Raw genomic sequence first — 23,580 nt, 5'->3', positions numbered from 1 at the left:
AGGTTGTTGCCAAGGACTAGGGAGAGGAGAAAATGAGGATTTGCTAATCAACATATATAAAATTTCCACTTTGCAAGGTGGATTAGTTCTAGAGATATGATATACAACATTATGCCTATAGATAACAATACACATAACACAATACACTTAAAAATCTGTTGAGGATGGATTTCATGTTAAGTGCTCTTAGCAAAAGAAAAGAAAAAAGAAAAAATTGTGCAGTCAAATGAGGTAAAAAATCTTATCAAACTGTCTCATGTAATTTATAAACAAATGTATCATTTTTCTGGATTAAAAGAATATGGACATCTTGGCCTATATTGATGATCTTTTGCTGCTTAACAAATTGTACCAAAACTGTACAACTTCAAACAACAATAAACCTTTAGGTAGGGCTAGAACTGGGGAGTAGCTTACTGAGATGATAGTGGTATTGGCGTCTCTCAAGAGGTTGTAGTCAAGATGTTGGCCAGACTGTCATCACTGAAGGCTTTACCAAGGCTGAAGAATTCATTTCTAAGATGGTTCATTCACATAGCTGAAAGTTGGTGCTTCTCCTGGCAGGGGGGCTCCGTAACTCACCATGTTGACCCTTCCACAAGCAACCCAAGTATACTCATAATGTAGTGACTTTTCTGCAGAGAGAATGATCCAGGAGAGAGCAAGGTGCAAGCTGAAATGTCATATATGATCTAGATTCAGAAACACATTGCATCTTTCCACAACATCCACCTGGTTACACAGGGCAGCTCTGTTCAGTGTGTGAGATGACCACACAAGACTGTGAGTACCAGGCAGTGAGGATTGCAGAGAGGCATTCTGGGGGATGGTTACAACATGACCTTACCACCCCCCAGGTTTAGTTCAGTATGCCCAACCAGGATCCTGGGCTCTGTGTTGGGAGGGGAAGGTTATTTGTGTTTTTTTCTTTGCTTTTCTTTTTATTGTCTTGTTGGCTTTTAAACTTTTTATTGAAACATAACATACATATAATACATAAATCATACACAGATCATGAGTGTTCAGCTGGATAAATTTTCATGAAAGTACACACTCATGTAACCTATACCCAGATCAAGAAAAAGAACATTAATGGCACCCCAGGAGCCCCCACTATGCTCTCTCCCAGTCACTAAACCCTTGAGAGCATACTCTCATGACATTAACAACAGTGAATATATTTGCTGGTCTTTAAATTTTGCATAAATGGAATGGTACAGTATATACTCATTTACATCCTTTCACTCAGCCTTGTTCTCCATGCTCAGCATGTGGCTATATTTATTCATCCTCATTGATATATAATAGTCCCTAGAGTGAAATGGCTATTCTACTGTGTTCCAGTGTTTGGCTACTATGAATGATCCTGCTGTGAATATTCTTGTAAATGTCTTCTGGTGACCATATGTACATTTTCACGTGGGGCATGCAATGAGGAGTGGAAGTGCTGGGTCATTAACTTTATAGAGACTGTGAAACAGTTTCTCAAAGTGGTTATACCAATACACACTTCTATCAATAGTTTATGAGAATACAAGTTCTATATCTTCTCTGATAGTTGATATGTTCTGCCTCTTTCATTTGAGCCATTCTGGTTGGCATGAGGTGGTATCACATTTTGGTCTTAATTTGCATTTCCTTAATAACAAATGCATTTTAGCACCTTTCCCAGCTTTATTGGCCATTTGGATGCCCCTCTTTTGAAGTGATTGGTCATGCCTTTCGTCCATTTTTCTATTGAAATATATCCTCTTCTTATAGATTTGCAGTTTTGTTCAACATATTCTGAATAGGACTTTCTGTTAGACATGTATATTACAGATGTCCAACCATTCTATAGGTTACCTTTAACTCACTATATGGTCATGTTTGATGACCCAAAAAAGCTTAACTTTAATATAATCCAAATTATCCATTTTTCTACTTTATGGTTATTACTGTTTGTACCCTGTTTAAAAAAAAAAACAAAAAGCTTTTATCTACCCCAAGGTCATGACAAGGTTCTCTCATTTCCTCCCCTAAAATCTCTGTTGCTTCACTTTTCATACTAAGACATACACTGCATCAAGAATGGTTGGTTGTTTGGTGTGAGGTGAGGATCATGATGCATGTTTCCCAATATGGAGATCCAATCAATCTAGCACTATCTATTGAAAAGATCATCCTTTTCCTCTCCTCTTCAATGTCACCTTTGTTGTATTTCAGGTTACTGTAAATATGTGAGCCTATTTCTGGATTCGCTCTTGTGTTCTAGTGGTCTACACTTGCACCAGAACCACATTGTCTTAACTATTATAGTTTTTAACAGGCATCAATACTGGTAGCCTAAGTCCTCCAGCTTTTTATAAAACTTCCCCCACCAAATGAGGAACAAGTTGATATTATGCACTATTATTGCTTCCACTCAATGTTTTCCTGGCCGTCCTAGGGCAAGGGAGGCAGGGGAACGCATAAGAATTGGAAAGGAGGAAAGAAACCTGTTGGGATGCCTACTTAGTTCAGTCAGTGGAGCATGGGACCCTTGATCTCAGGGTTGTGAGTTTGAGCCCCATGTTGGATGTAGAGGTTACCTTTAAAAAACTCTTTTAAAAAAGAAAGAAAACTGTTATTATTTGTAGAAAACATGATTTCACTATAAATAAATTTAACAAGGCTACTGAAAATAGGATCAATATATAAAAATCAACTGTATTTCTATATGTTAGCAACAAACAAGAAAATAAAAATTTCTAAATATTACTACCAATGGTACCAAAAACTATCAATGAATAAGCAGACCTCTACATGAAAAACTACAAAAATTTATTGAGAAATTATAAAAATAGCTGTATAAACAGAATGATATAACATGTTGTTGGAAAGATTTAACATTTAATGTAGTTCCAATTAAAAGTCCAGAAAGGTGTGTGTGTGTGTGTGTGTGTGTGTGTGTGTGTAGAACTTAATAAATGGGTTTTTAAAATTTTTATGAAAATGCAAAAGGCCAAACAAAAATTGACAAGGCAATGTTGATGCAAAAGTATGTGTGTGTGTGTGTGTGTGTGTGTGTGTGTGTGTGTGTGTGTGAGAAGAGCTGGCATTGGAGAACATTTGATAAGAAGGAAAGAGTTGGCATAACATCATGGAAGTTAGCAGGTGTATAACATATTCTAGGAACTTAAATAACATGAGGTGGTTAGAGCTTAGGTTGAGGACAGTAGAAAGAGAAATGAGGGAGGAAATGTAGATTGACAGCCTAAATGCTATGGACTCTGAACATCCTAAAGAATTCTAAGAGCTTTATCTAATTCCATAAATTGCCTACAAGGTCTTTTTAGGCAACAGAATAGGATGCTTTCTTTGCACATGGTAATTCATATTCCTTGCTACAATCCCAAAAGGTAGGCACTATTATTATCCACATTTAACAGATGGAGAATCTAAGGCAAGAGAGGTTACCCAACCCAAAGGCACAGCTCATAGAAAGGGAGACTTAGAATTTGCTCCCAGGATCCTCTTGCACTGCTAGTGGGGATGCAAACTGGGGCAACCACTGTGGAAAACAGTAGAGAGATTCCTCAAAGAGTTAGAAATAAAACTACCCTATGATTCAGCAATTGCACTACTAGGTGTTTACCCAAGGAACACAAAAATATTAATTCAAAGGGATCTAGGCACTCCAGTGTTTATAGCAGCATTATTTACAAAAACCACATTATGGAAACAGCTCAAGTGTCCATTGATTGATGAATGGATAAAGAAGATGTGTTATATATAGACAATGGAATATTACTCAGCCATAAAAAGAATGAAGAGGATACGGAGGGAGTTAGAGAGTATTATGATAAGCAAAATAAGTCAGAGAAAGACAAATACCATATGATCTCATTCACATATGGAATTTAAGAAACAAAACAAAAGAACGAAGAGAGAAAGAGAGAGAGAGAGAGAGACAAGAAACAGGGTCTTAACTACAGAGAACAAACTGTGGGTTACCAGAGGGGAGGTAGCTTGGCTGGGGGTGGGGGTTGGGGTAAGGAATGGGGGGATGACAGGTGAAATAGGAAATGGGGACTAAGGAGTGCACCTGTGATGAGCAGTGGGCATTGTATGGAAGTGTTGAATCACGATATTGTAAACCTAAAACTAATACAACATTGTTACAACATTGTATGTTAACTGGAATTTAAATTAAAACTTTAGAAATAAAAAATAATAAAAATAATAATTTTCTCCCAGGAAGTCTGGCTTTAGAGTATATACATATATATGTATATACATGTGGCTTGATCCTATGATGGGAGACATTTCAGACAGAGACAAGCTTGAAAGTGATCAGTGGCAAAATTCTGAAATAGAGTGATAGCAATGGGAAAGGAGATGGGATGGGTGTGACCAAGATCACTGAACTAAGAGGACAAGTGAATTTGGCAATTCACTCATGTAGGAGTCAGATGAGAGGAGGAGGAAGAAGGGAAGCCAATGAACAAGCCCTGAATAAAGTTCATACCATTTACCTACACAGTTCTTTGTTGGGGAAAAGCTACAAATGTACTTGCACTTAGCATTGCAGACATAGACTCGTTTGCCATGGGTTAAGGAAGCCCGGGCTTTTTAAGTTACAAGAATGCAGATAATGTGAAATCCACATTTATACAGTCCAGTTCCCCAGAAGTCCTTAAATTATTTCCAAACTGTGGTTCCAGCCTCCTTCTTTGTTTCTCTGTAACTCAGCCTACTCTTATCTTCTTTTTCCCTTATTTTTAAAAATTTTTGTAATGTTTATTTATTTTTGAGAGAGAAACCAAGCATGAGCAAGGGAGTGACAGAGAGAGAGGGAGGCACAGAATCTGAAGCAGGCTCCAGGCTCTGAACTTTCAGCACTGAGCCAGATGTGGGGCTTGAACCCATGAACTGCAAGACCATGGCCTGAGCCAAAGTCGGATGCTTAACTGACTGAGCCACCCAGGTACCCCTATATTCTTTTTCTCTTATTCGTTTTCAATTTCAAAGAGTTCAGGAATTTCTTTTTTTTTTTTTTTTTTTTGGCTTCAGCAAGGCTAATTCATGCCATCAGTGTCTAGTGCCAATACTTACCAACGACAGTTCCTTCTCCAAAAACGATTCAAATGCCAGGTGTTAAGATAACACATTTGTTACTCCATTATAGAACATATGGCCTTTCATTATATCATAAATTAGGCTCTAGAAAGGCCCACCCTGAAATCTGAGGTCCTCAAGTATGAACTGTTAATGATCAGGTGTTGACTCTTAGACATTAGCATGGATTCACAATCACTTTAGGGGCTTATAGAACTTCAGGGTTCTAGGCTTCATGCCTAATGATTCCTTTTTAGTAGGTCTGGAGTAGGGCCAAGAAATCCTCCTCTCTGGCCCTGTCTCAGCAAGGTTTGGAGGAAGGTGGTTCTGACCTCACACTGAGAAGCAATGCTGTTCCACTCCACTCATGGGACAGCAAGTCCTCTCCACCACCCGAGAGTAACTGGCCCCAATACACACCTGACACACTTCATTCTCCCAACAACCCCATGTTATAGGTACTACTGGTAGCCCCATTTCACAGGTGAGAACACTAAGGCTCAGAATAATTCACTTGCTCCAGTTTTCACAACTAGTACTCAGCCATGAATTGATACACTCATTTATTTACATACCACCATATGGAAGGCACTATTCTAGGAGCCAAAAAGTGGCAGAGCAAGGGTATGAACTCACAACTTCTTCACGATGACATAATGTCTTCCTAAAACATTGTTAAGGCAGCATCATAGGCCGTGAGGCTGTGTAATAGGAAGAGAGGACGCAGGAAGGAGGAGGCTCCATCATACTAGGCTGGGGCTGGGTCCCAGAGTGTGCAGGTGGGGGCTGTTGACCTACAGCAGCATCCCACAGGTGTGGAGGCACGAGGAAGGGCCATGGCTGCTAAGAATGGCGCAGGCAACCCCTGGAGTGGTGGGAATGCCTCCCGCCGAAGTTGGTAGTGTTAGGATTGGTGGGGGGAGTGGAGCTAATGTTCAAATCCATCTACTTTTCCATTTCTTCTTTCTGTTCCTTCTTCTCTTCCTCCATCCTGAAGCCTCCCTGCCTCCCTCCATTTCATCTCTCTTCTTTCTTCCATGGTCCTTCTCTTTTCCATTTCTCTCTTGTTCTTCCCTGTCTCTTTTGCTAGCTGCCCTGGGAGGCCTTGGTTGTTGTGAGCGTAGCTACATCCCTCTGAGACTTCCCTTCCCCCGGGAGGGCTCTGTAGGCCCTTCACAGGGTCAGTCCACCACTGGGTCCCAGGACTGGTCGTGACAGAATGTAGTATTGCTTGGTTGACCCTCCAATTTGTTCAAGGGACCATGCAGGGGACTACAAGAGTCTGGGAGAAGATGGGGTCTCTTCCCCCAATACACTTAGGGACACAAAGCACAGAGGGAGGGGATAAGACATAGTGGAAAGTGGGAAAATGTAATGAGAGAGGTACAAAGGGATTCCACTCACATATCTTCTTAATCTGCTGCCTTTTCTGCATTCTTATCACAAGTGATTCGGTCCACTGTTCACCTGGATCCTTATTCACCTGGTTTACTGCCGTGGCCTCCTTTATATCTTTAACGTGCCTCAGTATTATCTGGAGTGCTTGCTAAAACTTGCAGGGCTAGGCTCCACCCCCAGGGTATCTGATGCCACCAGAAAGTGGCACTTCTAGCAAGTTCTTTGGTGCTGTGAGTGTCACACATAGAGAATCCCTGTTCTCATTGATCTTTGCTCTCACCCTCCAAGTCATTCAGTAACAACCAGTATGAGTTGTTGCTTTTTAATAGAAATATGCTGCTATTTCTCTGCCACTTAAAGTCAGTTAGCACTTTTACCTTTGTTTTCAAGGCAAGGTAAGGCCTCACGTTTAGCAGTACTCCTCACCCACCTGCTCTCTGCTGCCTCTTAGGCTTTGCTCATGCTGTTCTCTCTCCCTAGGATGCCCTTTCCCCTCTGTCTGGCTAGCTCCCAGGAGTCAATAGACCTTCTTTGGCTCCACACCCCTACAGACCCTTCCTACTCTCACCCTTACCCAGCACTCCGGGCGACCATTGCCTATATGTGTTCATTAATTACCTCGCTGGCATATCTGCCTTGCCCTTCTGTTCTGCCTCCTCCATATTAGACTTTCAGTCCAGTGTGGACAGGGAGGAGTGCAGAACCGTGTCCTGGAGTGAGTTCTTCAGGCATGTGCCTTGATCACCCCTTTCTGTCCCATTTTTTCCTCTAGGCTCCCACACGGCCTGTATTCTTGGGTTTATTTGATTATTCACGGCACCAGGAGTTGATAATTTCCACAACTGGGTGTTCTCCTCCTGAAGTATCAGCCTCGAGCCATTTTTGGTCCTGTCTCACCAAGATACTTGCATCTGAGCCTCAGCCTTCGTGTGAGTGCCCCTTCTGGCCTCCCTGTTTACTCTCACCTGCCTGGCACTGCAGGCCCCTTCTAGAAGGTGCCACAGCAGATGTTTTAGATAGAATGTGCTCCTCTGCTTCTGATGTGGCAACGTTTTTGAAAGCAGAGTGTTTGAGCCTAATGAGCCCTCTCTCTCCATCCAGGTGATCTCAGTCCTGTGACCCCCTTCTGGGAATGAGAATTTCGGAGAAAAAGGGGGAGGGGGGAGGTAAGCTGCATATGTTAAAAAAAAAAGGCAGATATTTTTTCTTTACCATTTTCAGCAGCACAATAGCAGCAGGCACTATTTTAAACTCTCGGATAATTCGAACTTAATTATATGGTATGCAGAGCACTAATAAGTTTACAAAGCTGCCAGCAACACTAAACACATATGTCGTAGAAAATGGTACCCTTTTCCTTGCTTATTGTAGGACCGAGAATTCGGTAATTGTTAGCAATTAAGAGGGAGTGACCAAATGGTGATTCAGAGGAATCCTCCAGAGATACTGACATCAGTGAAAGCAGTGAGCCTGGCCTGGTGGGCGAGGGGCATCTGGAGGCTGGGGAGGTGTCCTGGAACCCCAAACTGTGGGATTGATCCATCACAGCTGCATATGATAGAGAAAAGTATGTCAGGAGAGCCAAAAACTTACTCATGCTTACCACAAATGGATTCCAAGAGGATCAGCCTTGGCTTTGCAAAGAAGAACACTGTGGGAAATGTGAGGTCTGCTCCCGGCTCCCTGCGACATGGGGCGTGAGCTTGGGCCTTGAGATCCAAAAGTCTGTACCCTTCCAACCTGAGTCTGCCACTCACCAGCTAAATGCCATTTTGCAAGTTACAGGGGTGACCCTAGGCTTGTTTCCTTTAAAACACCTGCCTTGTGGGCGTCGTGTCAGAAAAGACACAGCACATGGGCAGACGCGCTGGCACACAGTGGGTATGCGGTTTATATTCGTGCATTTCCTTCCCTGCCTCCTTTCTTTGGAAACATACTTTTATTAAGGTCTCTCTGATTGGTACATTTCCCAGCCTATGTAAGGTATTTCATCAAACTTTGGAACAAATAATCAGTAAATAGTGTATCTTACTAAATCAAGAAACTAAAGTGCAGAGAGGCCAAGTAACTTGGCAAATGCACACAGCAAGTAGATGGAAACTGGCCTTTAGTCCTAATAAGGGGCCCAAATTGAGCACAACTAAATCCAATATGATAGAACCAAACTACAGCATGGGGTTCTGTTCCTTGATCTTTATTCTGAAGTTGCAATTTTTTTTTTTACAAGAATGTTATTTCAAAGAGGATGGGGGAAAAAAACATGCAGAAAAGCTGAAGGAGTGTGAATGGCTGATTACAGACTTCTTTGGATAAAATAGAAACTTTGCCTCTGTGGTATGTGTGTTTAGGCAGATTAAATTCATGTTTGATTACAAACCCCAGGATAGAAGCAAAATAAATATGTTCATGAAGACTAGGAATTCCCAAAGGGAGGAGAATAAAAAACCATTAGCTAATACTCTGACGGGGACTTGTCTCCCGGAGAGTCTAGATAGATCTCACTGTAGCATCCCTGGGCTCAGAGACCCTCGGTGGGCAGCGCCCTGTTTTCCCGGAATATCCACATTTCCAAGCATGGTGCTCACGACCCTTCTGTTCTGTCTGAATCCAACATATCTTCTGGCCTCATCTCTTTGGGCTTCCTCTCCTGCACGCTTGCCTCAGCCACACAGCACAGGGCTTACCAGGCCCTGAACACCTTCTGAGCTTCATTGGCTTCACGCAACGCCCCCTCCCATCCCATCCCATCCCTCCCCTTCACATTCTTTGCCTGTTAGGAAATACTTATTAATCTTTAAAGTCTTTAATCTTTAAATGAAATGGAGAAATCCCTTCCAAGTCCTTTCCCAGTGCCTTGACAGGAAATGATTGCTTCCTCTGCAGTCCCAAAGTGCTTGGTAGTTTTCTTGTTCCATCAAGCCACATCTGCCTCTTTTTAAAATGACATTTATTTCTGAATGTCTCTGACCTCCTCCCTGAATCTCTAAATACCCTCTTAGTCCTCCACCTACGGTGCCCTGCACATAATAAATGCTCAAAGGACATTAATTGATGAAAACAATTTAGATGTCCCAAAACAGAAGCCCCAATGAATAAGGTATGGGATAGTCATGTGGTGGGGTTTTATGCCACTGTTAATAATGTGACATGTGTATTTAAAGGAAATAGAGGCGTAGCTATTGACATTTACATGTCTACTACATTGGCATGTCCACAGCTTCTCACAGTATGTTCCATCTGTTTTCATGCTTCTCTCTGTCGCCTTGCGGTGAGTTAGATGTGGCCATGTGAGTATGTAGCCAGTGGAACGTGATCACAAGTGACTGTATTCAAGGCTTTCTTCTGCTGTGGTGGTCAAGACAGCGCTGGGACCCAGCAAGTGCAGCCACAACATGGCAGTGCCTCCATCATCTCAGTGACCACATGGACTAGAGGCGTGATTGATGCACTTTGAAAGTGAGAACTAAACACTTATTGTGTTACACCTCCCAGTTTTGTGATTTTTTAAAAAAATTTTTTAAATTTTTAAATGTTTTATTTATTTTTGAGAGAGAGAGAGAGAGACAGCCTGAGCAGGGGAGGGTCAGGGAGGGAGCAAGACACAGAATCTGAAGACAGGCTCCAGGCTCTGGGCTAATTGTCAGCACAGAGCCTGACACAGGGCTCAAACCCATGAACCGTGAGATCATGACCTGAGCTGAAGCCAATGCTCAACTGACTGAGCCACCCAGGCGCCCCTTGATTTTGTGATTTTGGTGAGTGAGACGCAAACCAGGGATATGAACATCTCCTTCATAGGCTGTTGTGACAATGAAATGATATTATATAACTTGACACAGTATTTGGCATAAAGTACGTACTTGGAAATGCTTATTCCTATCTCCCCTTCTATTCTGCGATGTAGTGAACCTCAAACTATGCATTAGTGAATCCATTTACTTAGCAGAGTAGATGTTGTAATGGAGGGTTCAGAAAAAGCCCGGAACATGTGGTGTTGCACTTGCTCTAAGTGTGGCCCAGTGAGTTGTCATGGAGGAGATTCTGGGAGAAGCAGCAGGAAGGCTCTGGGCCTCCAGAATGCAGAATTGGGGAGCCCTAGGACACCTGGGTGGTTCAGTAGTTTAAGCAACCAACTCATGATTTTGGCTCAGGTCATGATCTCATGGTTTGTGGGATAGAACCCCGTGTTGGGGATTCTCTCTCTCCCCTTCTCTGTCCCTCCCTCTCTCATGCTCTTTCTCTCTCTTTAAATAAATAAGTAAACTTAAAAAAAAAGAAATGGGGAGCCTAGGGATACCCCAAGTTTGGTACTTGGACTTCTGGCTTGTTTACTCTCTCTTATACAATGGAAGCAATTTATCCTTGCCCGGGGGGGACAGGAGGGTGAAGGGGATGGAGGAGTTTCTGGATGTCTGCCATGACAGTGAGGGCAGAGATCTAGAGGGTGGTGTGTGAGGATAAAATGTTGTGGAAAGGAGTGAGGCTCTGGAGGCTGCCAGAGAAAGAGAAATGTCACGTCTAATCCTATTTGTCCTATGGGAGTTTTCCAAAGCCAGACAAAGGACGTCGTATCTAATGCCTGGTCTCACACACAGATGTCTGGGGCAGTCTTTATGTTCTTTTTAAACCCTGCACACACTTGGCTGCACAGATTTTAAGAAGGACAAAGGTTGTTTTAATAGTGTTAATGGGGGGTGATGGGCGAATCATAATCTTATAACCAAAATGGTTCACTCATTTGTGTCACCTATTGAAGGCAAAGTCTCTTTGGTAGGTAGAGAAGAAAAGGGTTTGAAATCGCTTGCCACCCACCTCCTCCACAGGAATGCTGTGTGCATTAATGAGGGAATGTATCAGTGCTGTGAACGCCCTGGAAAGAAGTCGCTTTGCCAATTCCAAATATTATTGTGACTTGCTTAAGGCAGAGCTGAAGGAACGATAGGAGTGGGAGGCTGGCTACTGCATGTGGAGTTTTTCTTTCGGGGCTCCGAAGTTGCTTCAGAAGCAGAATGGCTGCTGAGAAAGACCCCAGGGAGAACGGTGCGCATATTCTGGATTCTTATTCCCACAATGCACTTGCCTTTCTGGGAGACCCTGCGCTGTGTCCAGTGCCTTCCTGCAGCCTCTGCTGTGAACTTTTCAACTTAGTTTTGGAAGAGCACATAAAGAACTTGCAAATAGCTTGAAGCTTGTTGGAAACATGGAACTAAACAAACACCATAAGAATAGTGATGAAATGAGGGGCACCTGGATGGCTCAATCGGTTAAACGTCCAACTTGGGCTCTGGTCATGATCTTGTGGTTCGTGAGTTTGAGCCCCAAGCTGGGCTCTGTGCTGACAGCTCTGAGCTTGGAGTCTGCTTCAGATTCTGTGTCTCCCTCTCTCTCTCTGCCCCTCCGCTCCCCTCAAAAACAAATAAACATAAAAAAATAATGATGAAATGAAGGTAGAACATAAACATTTTGTATCCTTCTTCCTGCAAAATGGCTTTAGATGTTTCTATGTTAAGGATTTGGCTGGTATAGAGCTGAGTACAGAATCATTGCACTGAAGTTAGTTTACAGAAAATAATAACAATAATAATAACTGTCTTGCATTTAGAAACCAGCTTAGAACCCACAGAGCACATTCCGTGCACTTTATCTTCTGCAGTTCTCCAGCACTGAACTCAGATAAGCAGGGGAGAGCTACAGATTGTCTCCGCTTCATAGGTAGGAACAGCGAGGCTCCCCCAGGTGAAAAGTCTGAGAAAAATAGCTAGGAAAGTCTTCCAGTTTCATATCTCTATTTGTTTCACTGAACAAAAAAGAAACATACCAAAAATAAAAAGCAAAATACACTAAGAAAAATAACAAGATGCATACTCTGACTGAAAAAAAAAACTCGTAACAATGTTAGAAGTAGTAAGGAAAGGTTTTACATAAGCTTAAGCTGTGATTTTTTTTTAAGTTTATTTATTTTTGAGGAGGGGAGCACAAATGGGAGAGGGGCAGAGAAAGAGGGAGAGAGAAGGAATCCCAAGCAGGCTCCACACGGTCAGCATAGAGCCCGATGCAGGGCTCTAGCTCATGAACTGAGAGATCATGACCTGAGCTGAAATCAAGAGTCAGATGCCTTAACTGACTGACTGAGCCACCCAGGCACCCCAAGTAGTAATTTTTAAACAAATTTTGTGGGTTTTTTTGGGTTTTTTTGTTTTGTTTTGTTTTTATTTTGCCTAAGAAAGCCATAATGTGTCTGGAGGGGAGGTGGAGTGGATGGTGATGGGTATTAAAGAGGGCACTTGTGATGAGAACTGGGTGTGATATACAAGTGATGATTCTCTAAATTCTACTCCTGAAACCAATACTACATTATATGTTAAGGAACTTGAATTTAAATAAAATCTTGTAAAGAAAAAAGAAACAAAGCTGTGATGTGGCTTGGTGGAAGGGAAGGGAAAGCAGCTTTTTTTACAGTGTAAGAACGGAATACGGAGAGCTGTAGAGGCAGGAGAGAGAATGGTATTTTGCCAGTTTGAAGGCACAATAAGCCCCAGGGTTGTGGAAAGAGAGGGCTCCTGAATAAGTTAGTGGAAAACGTCAAAGCCCATAATTAGTTTACATTTGACTCAAGAAGCATTTAGAAGCCTGTGCTAGTTTCACAGAAGCAATATGACAGAAGCCAACGTTTACGAGAGAAAATTCTTAAGGCACACCCAAGCCCTGCAAACGGGGGACGTGGCATGCCATTGGGAGCCATTGTGGAGAAAGGACAGGACTTCATGACAGAAGGAACTCCAAGGAAGACAGAAAGGAATCACAGTTGTTTTTAGAACAGTAGCTGGGGTGGAGGGTGGGTGTGTTGGAGGCTGAAAATCGGGGTCACTGAAGAACTCACTGAAATGACAAAAACCTTATCCTCCACATCCATCCTGCTCCCAAACCTACCTCTCAGGACTTCAGATAGATTTTCTAGGGGTCGGGTGTGTATTGGGAAAACCTCTCCAGCTGATTCTGACAGGGCATAAAAGGATGAAAAATGACCCCAGTAAAGCTCAGGACTAACACGTGAGTGAAATAGTAAACCAGAACTGCAATACGTTGTGCTCTGTGGTACGATGGAGATGTGTAGAGAAAGCTCTGGAAACTCATGTGAAGGAATAATTCCATCTACATAGAGGAGAGGGTCACAAAAAGATACAAATGAGTTGTTCTCAACCCTGGCTGAACATTTCATACAACCAATTAAATCAGGGTCTCCATCAGGGTGGGGCTCGGGCACTAATTTTTAAAATCTCCTCAAATGATTCTAGTGCAGCAAGGGTTAAGAATGGCTATTGGAGATTGAATTTACCCCAGCCTTTGAAGAAGGTGGAGACATTTTCTAGGCAGAAAGAAGAATGGAACTGACTAAGGCACTGAGACATAGAAGTAGCATGTTTGGAAAATGGGGAAAAGTCTATTGTGGCTAGGATTCTGGTGCTGATGAGGAGACACTGGAAAGGTAGCCTGGGGCTAGGTTGTGAAGCTGATGATAATGGTGAAGAGGAAGAGAAGGCTGAGGAGGAAGGTGAAGAGGAGGAGGAGGGGCAAGGGGAAGGAGAATGACAGCAGCAAGCAGGAGGAGGAAGTAAATGAGGGGAGGATCACCTTCAAAACATTATGACAGGTGTTTTACAACAATTCTGAAGGATGAAATTGGATAAAAAGAGACGCAAGGAGGGAGCACCTGGGTGGCTGAATTGGTTAAGCATCTGACTCTCAGTTTTGGCTCAGGTCATGATCTCATGGTTCATGGGATGGAGCCAGGAGGAGCCTGCTTGGGATTCTCCCTCCCTCTCTCTCACTCTCTCAAAATAAATAAGTAAACTTTAAGAAAAAAGAGAGCAATGTAAAGCTATTCAACCTTTGGCTCGATTTCTTTGGGCCAAGGGGCCCATTTTTGCCTGTAGTTGTCATAAAACAACGGTCAGCGAGTCTTTGAAAGTAATATGCTTGATAGTCACAAAGATGATTGTCTTTCATTCTCCATGAAGTACGTATTTTTTACAAATGAAAAGTGTCAAGGCCCATTTCCCCTTTGATGTGTGAAGTTGTTTCCCTTCCCCGCACTGAAAATTAGAAGTGATTTCAAGATTGTTTCTGCTTCCAAGTTAGGAACTTAAAAGCCCTGCCCCAACTTTTGTAACAACCTCACCCAATGCATGCATATCTTATACATTCAAAGGCAGGCTTTGTAAAAGCAGTTTTAGACATTGAGGTCCATGCCCCTTGGGGCACCGCAGGACTACCTCAGGTCTCTGTATCCTTCCTTTTCCTTCTCCTGGCCTTTTCTTTCTCTGTCTCCATTAAGTGGTCTTAATATTAAACTGAAGTTTATTTTCATTGTTCATAGCTTTTACTGAATAATTCTATTTGTTCTGAAATTAAAAAGCCACCCAGGCACCCTCTAAATTAAGGAGTGCTTGGGTGGCTCATGAGTTGAGTGTCTGACTCTTTCTTGATTTCAGCTCAGGTCATGATCTTACAGTTCATGGGATGGAGCCCCACATTGGACTCTGCATTGGCCTCGCAGAGCTTGCCTGGGATTTTCTCCCTCCTTCTCTGCCCCTCCCCAACTCTCACTTGTGCGCACATGCTCTCTCAAAATAAATTAACAAACATTAAAAACGCTTTAAATTAGGTTTATTTGTATGTATTTTTGCATATATGTTGATTTTAACATGTATGTTCTTGGACTGCACTTTTTTCCTTGTCCTCTGTGAATCCATAAACTCAATACAAAGTACACCAATACACACACTGTTTCCAGATGGCAGTAAAAGCTTAGTGGTGAGGAACGCTGAGCACCTGAGGTTTACAGATGCTTGGTTTTATTTTTAAATTCTTCAGATTGATTTCCTTTTTCAAGGCACCCATCAGGCATCCATTGAATGCCCACAGAATACCCACTATAGGCCATGTCCCTTGTGGGAGACGGTGCAAAGACGAATAAGATAGTCCTTGATCTCACCTCAGCTTCCTAAAAACTTTAAGATATATGGAAGGGACAAGATTATTTTTACCTAATGAAACTGGGGCCCTGAAGGGTTAAAGGCATGGATCAAGGCTAAACAAAAGTGGATCCAAAATGATTCTATCCTTGGAGTGATGCTCAAATCCAATTCTTACCTAATATGACATGTTTCAATAATGCCTGTGTTCCTGAGGAGACAGTAGCAACTGTTCATTTATGTTACTATAATGGAAAATCTGATACTTGGATTACATATTCTTGTTTTGAGATTTTAAAATGTGAACTGAAGAAAATGATAGAACTTGGTAAAACAGTTATTTAACATACAGAATAAAATACTTCATCTTTAACTATTTCCTGTTAGAGAAAAAACAGAATGTTTTAATAAAACATTTTAGTAAATAGTTAACATTTTTAAAATGTTTTAATAAATGATTTTCCTCAAATTCCTTTTATAATTAAAAAAGTTTTAATTAAGCCTATGACTATTAAGTTTCAAAATTCATGCTTCTATATTTTAAATTTTAAGTAAGTGAACCAATAATGGTAATAATGATTATGTATTTTCATGTAACTGTCCTAAAACTTTGAAGTGCCTTGAAAATATTAAACAGTAAATACTAAAATCCTAAACTATAAGGAATCCTTTTGGCTTGACCCAAACTAGTGTTTTATACCTTAACAAATTCTTACCATATCCTTAAGTGATCATATAACTCTTTATATCTCAATTGACCCTAAGCTTCATTAAAAAAAAAAGCAACAGCAAAATTTCTGAGGTATTGAATCGATACATAAATCTACCTTTCCCTTTTTACTCTCTCTTCCATTCTTTTCTTCCTCCAATGAAATAAGCCTTCCCTTTTCCACTGGATAGTAGAGATGATTCTGGTAACTTCCTTAAATTCATCTAAGTAGCTAAAGTATACCTCATTAACTTCATATTTTACGTTTTCTTTTTTTTTTTAATAGTTTATTGTCAAATGGGTTCCCACAGCCAATGTTATCCTCAAGGGAGAAAAACTGAGAGCTTTCCCCCTGAAATCAGGGACATGACAGGGATGTCCACTCTCACCATTATTGTTTAACATAGTGTTGGAAGTCCTAGCATCAGCAATCAGACAACAAAAGGATACTTTACATTTTCTAAGTTGAAAGTTGACCCCAGTGGTACCAGCACCCCGCCCCATTTCCCTCCCAACTCTGATAACTTCTGTTGTCTTCTTCTGCCTGCTGGGTGTGCTGTGAAGGTCATGAGCTCCTGCAGCCAACTTTCAAATGAACCTGAATTAAAACCCCAGCTTCACCATTTACTGGCTGTTAACTTGAGGAAATCACTTAACTTCTCAGCATCTCAGTTTCCTCCTGGGCAAAATGGGAATAATTTCTTGTCTTCAGGAGGGTGGTAAAAATTAAATAATAATGTATGTTAAACTCTTGGCCCAATGCCTGGTACAGAGTCAGTTCCTAATTGAGGTGAGTTTTCCTGTCCCTGCTTCCAGTAAGAAAATAGAGACAACAAAACCTTTTTTTTTTTTTTTTAACTCTAGGTACTTGCCTTCCTATGCCCTCTTTGTTTCAAGCCACAAATCACTTTCACAGTGTCTTTATCTGGAACCAAACATTTTCAAATATGCATGCCATGAGAACCGACTCTTGTTTTTATTCTCTAGGAAAAGAGCCCCTATATTACCTGTCCTCTCCTTTGGGAAATGCTACCTTTCACTTCAGAAATCAGAATCCTAGGAGTTTGAAATAAACATTTTAAAAAATTGTCTGGATTGCAATTTAATTTAATTTAATATTTTTTAGTGTGTTTTTTTTTTTTTACAGTTTATTGTCAAGTTGGTTTCCATATAACATCCAGTGCTCTTCCCCACAAGTGCCCCCTCTATGACCATCACTCCCTTCCCCTTTCCCCCTCCCCCTTCAGCCCTCAGTTTTTTTCAGTATTCAAGAGTCTCATGATTTGCCTCCCTCCTTCTCCCTAACTCTTTTCCCAACCTTCCCCTTCCCATGGTCCCTTGTTCAGTTTCTCCTGTTAGACCTATGAGTGAAAACATATGGTATCTGTCCTTCTCCACCTGACTTATTTCACTTAGCATGACACCCTCCAGGTCCATCCACATTGCTACGAATGGCCAGATTTCATTCTTTCTCATTGCCATGTAGTACTCCATTGTATATATATACCACATCTTCTTTACCCATTCATCAGTTGTTGGACATTTAGGCTCTTTCCATGATTTGGCTATTGTAGAAAGTGCTGCTAAGTATTGGGGTACATGTGCCCCTATTGGATTGTAATTTTAAATACATTTAAGTAAGAATATATTTTATGATTTCTTTTTATAATAGTGTTAAAAATGGGTACTCAAATCCATTGGGCAACTAACCATGGGTATAAAGGATAAATCTGTTTGTTTTGCACTGTTCTTAAAATTTACATGTACTGAACCATTTAATTCTTACAACAGCTCTTACAATGAAGTAGTTGTCATCCACAGAAGATACTGTGGCACAGTGAGGCTCAGTAACTTGTCTGAAGTCACACAGGTAAAATACAGGGGTAGAATCAGGATTCAAACCCTGGCTCCAGAGTCCTTGCTGTTACTGTCCAGTGCGCCTGTTATTTTTATGATTGGATGCAGGGTACGACACCTGATAGCAATGCTTTTCAAGCCCCATGGGATGACTGGACTCTGCTTGGGGAGGGAAGGTTTTTTCAGATCAGCTGTCATCCTCTGCCCATCATGGGTCATGGGCTCAAGTATAATCACTGTTTTCTGGGGCTTGTTGGAACAACCTAAGTTGGGCTTCAAAGATCATTAGCTTACTCTGTTGTAAGAAATGCTGCATTTTGGGAGTTATCAAAAGCACAGGGATTTCCTTATATATAGTAAACATCAAGATGTAACTGATGAAGGAACAAGTGAGCAACAGCTATTTGCACAAACAGTTTAAATGTACACTAGAAATCTAAAACTTAATGGGCTCTTTCTGGGTGGTAAGATTACAGAAGATTTTCATTCTGTGTTCTTCAAGTTTTTAACCAGTAATATATATCCTTTTTTTGGTTTTGTTTTTAAAGTTTATTTATTTATTTTGAGAGAAAGAAAGAGTGAGTGAGAGAGAAAGGGAGAGAGAGAGAGGAAAGAGCAAGCATGTGCAAGCTGGTGAGGAGTAGAGAGAGAAGAGAGAGAATCCCAAGTAGGCTCCATGCTGTCAATGTGGAGCCTGACTTGGGGCTCAATCTCAAGAATTGTGAGATTATGACTTGAGCCAAAATCAAGGGTTGATGCTTTTTCTTTCTTTCATTCTTCCTCCCTCCCTCCCTCCCTCCCTCCCTTCCTTCCTTCCTTCCTTCCTTCCTTCCTTCCTCCCTCCCTCCCTCCCTCCCTCCCTCCCTCCCTTCCTTCCTTCCTTCCTTCCTTCCTTTTATAGTTTATTGTCAAGTTGGTTTCCATATAACACCTAGTACTCATCCCCACAAGTGCTCTCCCTCATGCCCACCACCCCCACCTCCCATCCACCCTCAGTTTGCTCTCAGTATTAGGAGGAAGAGTTGATGCTTAACTGACTGAACCACCCAGGTGCCCCATCCCTTGTCTTAAGTCAGAAAACGTGATATGCTTTAAAAGAGAGATGCTCAGATGCAATAATTATCACGTGTTGGTTTTTGTTTCATTTTTGTGTTTTATACCCCAAGGTCAAGAAATATTTCATGGGTCCCCAGTGTAAAGTTTAATGTATGTACTCAACAAATACCTGTCATGGTATTTGGTAAAATATATTCATTTTCTATAAGACCCTGTCATTTCTGACTGAAAAACATTATACAATTCTAAAATATTTAATGAAACTGTTAAAACACTGGTATTAGAAAAAGTACAAATCGTCATGGATACATACTAAGAATATTGTAACTAAATAGTACTTTGAGATCCTAATTTTTGCTGCATTTTTTGTTTCTTTCAATTCAAGCAGATGCTTATAATCTTAGGGAAGGTAGTAGCAGGCAGGGAATAGAAAGAGTTCACCAGATCTCCAGGCTTTTGTTTCAAAAAGTCAAGTTCATCAAGGACAATAGGGTCCGAGGTAGAGAACGTCTTCCCAAAACCGGAAAGAAAAATCTCCCATTTGGATGGCAGAAGCACAACCCGGGGGTATTGGAAGAACAGGGCCTCTCTGTCACCACACTGTGGTGCAGGGTGATAGTGGCGGGGATCTCACAGTGCAAAATATGCTCAGGGATCCTCCCCTACAGACCCATTTTTTTAAGTATTTATTTTGAGAGAGTGAGGGGGAGGGGCAGAGAGAGAAGAAGAGGGAGAGAATTTCAAGCAGGCTCTGCACCATCAGCCCTGAGGCCAAGGCAGGGCTTGAATGCACAAACCATGAGATCCTGATCTGAGCCAAAATCAAGAGTCCGACACTTCACCAACTGAGCCACCCAGGCACCCCTCGACCCATTCTTATACCCCAACCCGGCTTGAAAGCAGCAGAAAGCAATTGGCCTGAATGGAGTTGGCACCTCGTGGCCAGAGATAAGACTCTGGCTCTCTGTGTAGGAGACTGGCTGATGGCCAGAAGAAGTTATCCCTGGGTAACCCCTTGGTTGTTATGGACTGAGTTGTGCTCTCCCAACCCCCATAATTTCATATGTTGAAACCTAACCCTCAGTACCTCAGTATGTTACTGTATTTGGAGGTCTTTGAAGAGGTAATTAAGATAAAATGAGGTCCTAATGGTGGGCCTTAATCCAATCCCACTAAGGTTGCTGTAAGAAGAGATTAGGACACCGACACACAAAGAGGGAAATCCTGGGAAGACAAAAGGGGAAGATGGCCATCTAAGAGGGAAGGAGAGAGGTCCTCAGAAGAAACCAACCTTCCTGTCACCTTAATCCTGGACTTTTAGACTCCAGAACTGTGAGAAATAAAGTTTTGTTGTTTAAGCTGCCCAGTCTGTAGCATTTTGTTGTGGAAGCCAGAGCAAACCAATACACAGGCATTGACCCTCAGTGACACCTCAGAACCTTATCACATCCCAGAGAGGACAATTCCAAGAGGACTGAGGCTGAAACTTTTCCAATGTTAGGGGTTGGAATAGAAATTCAATTGTTTAATGGAAAATAAAAATGATGCTGGGGTGCCTGGATGGCTCAGTTGGTTAAGCTTCCAACTTCGTCTCAGGCCATGATCTCATAACTCATGAGTTAGAGCCCTGTAATGGGCTCTGTGTTGACAGCTCAGAGCCTGAAGCCTGCTTTGGATTCTGTGTTTTCTTCTCTTTCTGCCCCTCCTCTGCTCTCACTCTGTCTCTCTTTCTCTTTCTCTCTCTCTCTCAAAAATAAACTTTAAAAATGTTTTTAAAAAAGAAAAGAAAACAATGCCTTATTTCTTCTGCACGTAAATTGGAGCTCTATAATTCAAAGTTATTACCTGTGCTATTTGGTTTCATGTTGATTTTGCTGCACTGCATTTTGAGGGATCTGTTTTTATTTCTGCTATTTGTTATACATCCTTTTTTGATGTATCTCTCTTAGAACTCATTATTTTACGACCCATTGTGAAGTTGCTCAAAATCACCTAATACACTTCTCACTTCTTTATTTTTTCCAAGAAGCTTGGCCATACTGATTTTTGTGTTTAGGTGTTCAAAATTCCACTATAGAGAAGAAGCTTGGAAGGAGGAATTGGAAACCAACCCCCCCCCAGTTTGCAGGAAAAGCTAACCAGCAATAAATAGTGAAAGCAATGGAAAGAGCTTGGGCACTTCTGTGATTTTATTAGCAGATGGCAAGTGTAACTTAACGTAGACAAGCTAATAATTAACCAGGGATCAAGGAGGCCAGCCCAGTGATGTGTCTAGGCAGAAAATCATCTTCTAACACACAGATCAAGAAAAGGATTTAGGGATTATTCTTGGAAAAAAAATCATTAGAACTATCAGTCTAGTGCAGTTCTGGGAACAAAAGCACCACAGAAACTGGAGGTGCACCTGTTAGCTTGAGAAGAACTTGTTTGATCTAGTCAGGAAATCATCATGTTAACCATTGTTACACAAGAAGGTAATAGAAGAATGATAGAGACCCGAGAAGGAAATGTATCCACTTATCTGAGAGGGATGTAAATTCAAATGCCTTCGAGGACCAAGCAGGTAGGTAATTGTGTGAGCCGTCATAGTAAGACTTTTGGGAATGGTGGGAATGGGATCAGAGTGGAGGGTACTTAAAGGCTCCTAGGTTCACTCACACACAATGTAGCAGCCCCACAAAATCGGCCTGCCTAAGTCAGCTCTGAGGTTGCCAAGGTGGATCCCTGACTTAGAAAGTTTTGTTTTGTGCCTCTCTTCTGATTCCCCCCAACTCTGAAGGTCCCTGGAGGATAGGAAGCCTGCCTGGCATCGAGCATAATGCTTTTCCCCGTGAAGACCTGCTGTAAATGCTGCAACAGAGAAGGGGCTCTGGGCTGTATGGAGCGGAAAATGCTGCTGCTGATCGGTGAGCCTGTCACTCAGTGGTGGCTGTGTCTCAGGTTGCATGTCTAAAAGAGCTCACAGGTGGGCCCAAGCCCCCACTCTGTGCTTGACTCAGCCTCCCAGTACCTAAATTGCATGCGGTGCGTAAATTATTTCTCTCTCTTCTGCATAATGTTGCGTTTTCACCCTTCTGCCTGCTCCTCTCACCAAGCTCGGCCTTGCTTCATCCCAGATCTTTGTCTTCCCCTCTTCAGCAACATAAAAAGGACTTTCTCAGTTGGCTTTTCCTTTTCTCTCCTCTCATCCTGGTTGGTTTTGCATCTTACCTTTTCCTTTTTCTCATCAGACCTGTGCTACAAAAGATGCCACAAGAGTCTCAATGAATTACATCCTCAGGGAGTGTGATATTCTGGTTAGCAGAGTTTAGGTTTAACTGATTGTGCTAACTCCTTCAAATAGCATGATCCTTTTCTGGTAGATAACAGAAATAGGTTAATAATTAAGAAGCACATTGCAGGGGCACCTGGGTGGCTCAGTCGGTTGGGCCTCTGACTTTGGCTTGGGTCATGATCTCACGTTCGTGGGTTTGAGCTCCGCAACAGGCTCTGTGCTGATAAGCTCAGATCCTGGAGCCTGCTTCCAATTCTGTGTCTCCTTCTCTCTCTGTCCCTCCCTCTCTCATGCTCTGTCTCTCTCTGTATCAAAAATAAATAAAACATTTAAAGAAAAAAAAAGCACATTGCAGTGAGCATAGCATCCTGTATACACCTGAAACTATTGTAAGATTGTGTGTCAACTATACTCACATTTTTAAAAATTAATAATAAAATAAGTACATTAGGCTAGTCTTGATGTTTATTCATATTTTTAAACTGTGCATTAACATATATGAAAGACCCATAACATATATCTAAATTATAAAGCGTAATAAAGTGAATACCTGTGAGGCCACCTCTCAAGAACTAGAACATCTCACTCTTGATCTTTGGATCATGAGTTTGAGCCCCTTGTGGGGTATAGAGATGAGTTAAAAATAAAATATTTTAAAAAACCCCAAAAACAAAGAACTAGAACATTACAAATACTGTTGGGGGCACCTGGGTAGCTCAGTTGGTTGAGCATCCAACTACAGCCCAGGTCATGATCTTGTGGTTCACAAGTTCAAGCCTTGCATCGGAGCCTGGAGTCCGCTTCAGATTCTGTGTCTCCCTCTCTCTCTCTCTGCACCTCCTCAGCTCACACTCTGTCTCTCTTTCTCTCAAAAATAAATAAAAACATTTAAAAAATATGGTTGAAGCTCTGTATTTTACCTGGTGTTTCTCTGATGGCTTCCAGTTCTCTCCTCCCTTAAGATCATTATTATGAGTATCAGTTATGACTATATAACACTATTGATGCACAAATATATAAAATGGGCCAATATTTTCTCAAAATACAAAATGAAGCTCTGAGTTGTTTCTTGCTTTTGTCACCTCTTCATTCCAGATGTCACTACTGTCACCAGGCTTGAGGAGCTCCACCAGACCATGGCAATAGCCCCCTCCTATATCTCCATGTCTCCATTTTCACCTAGGTTTGAACCAGCAGCAGCTGGATGAAGGGGTAGTTCAGTAGGGTAGCCA

At 41.7% G+C, this 23,580-nt stretch overlaps 1 long non-coding RNA gene across 1 annotated transcript in view; it reads left to right on the top strand.

The window, feature by feature from the left end:
- Positions 1-22,089, top strand: part of LOC115290858 — a 64,246-nt gene extending 42,157 nt beyond the window's left edge. Inside the window, exons 4-6 of the long non-coding RNA XR_003908261.1 lie at positions 7,250-7,406; positions 9,755-9,933; positions 21,854-22,089. This is a non-coding gene — a long non-coding RNA (uncharacterized LOC115290858). The remainder of the gene's footprint in view (positions 1-7,249; positions 7,407-9,754; positions 9,934-21,853) is intronic.
- The last annotated feature ends 1,491 nt before the right edge of the window (positions 22,090-23,580 follow it).

This window comes from Suricata suricatta, chromosome 1 (genome assembly GCF_006229205.1).
Source record: "Suricata suricatta isolate VVHF042 chromosome 1, meerkat_22Aug2017_6uvM2_HiC, whole genome shotgun sequence".
In the NCBI taxonomy this organism is placed as follows: domain Eukaryota; kingdom Metazoa; phylum Chordata; class Mammalia; order Carnivora; family Herpestidae; genus Suricata; species Suricata suricatta.
This window is presented reverse-complemented; position numbering and strand designations above follow the sequence as displayed.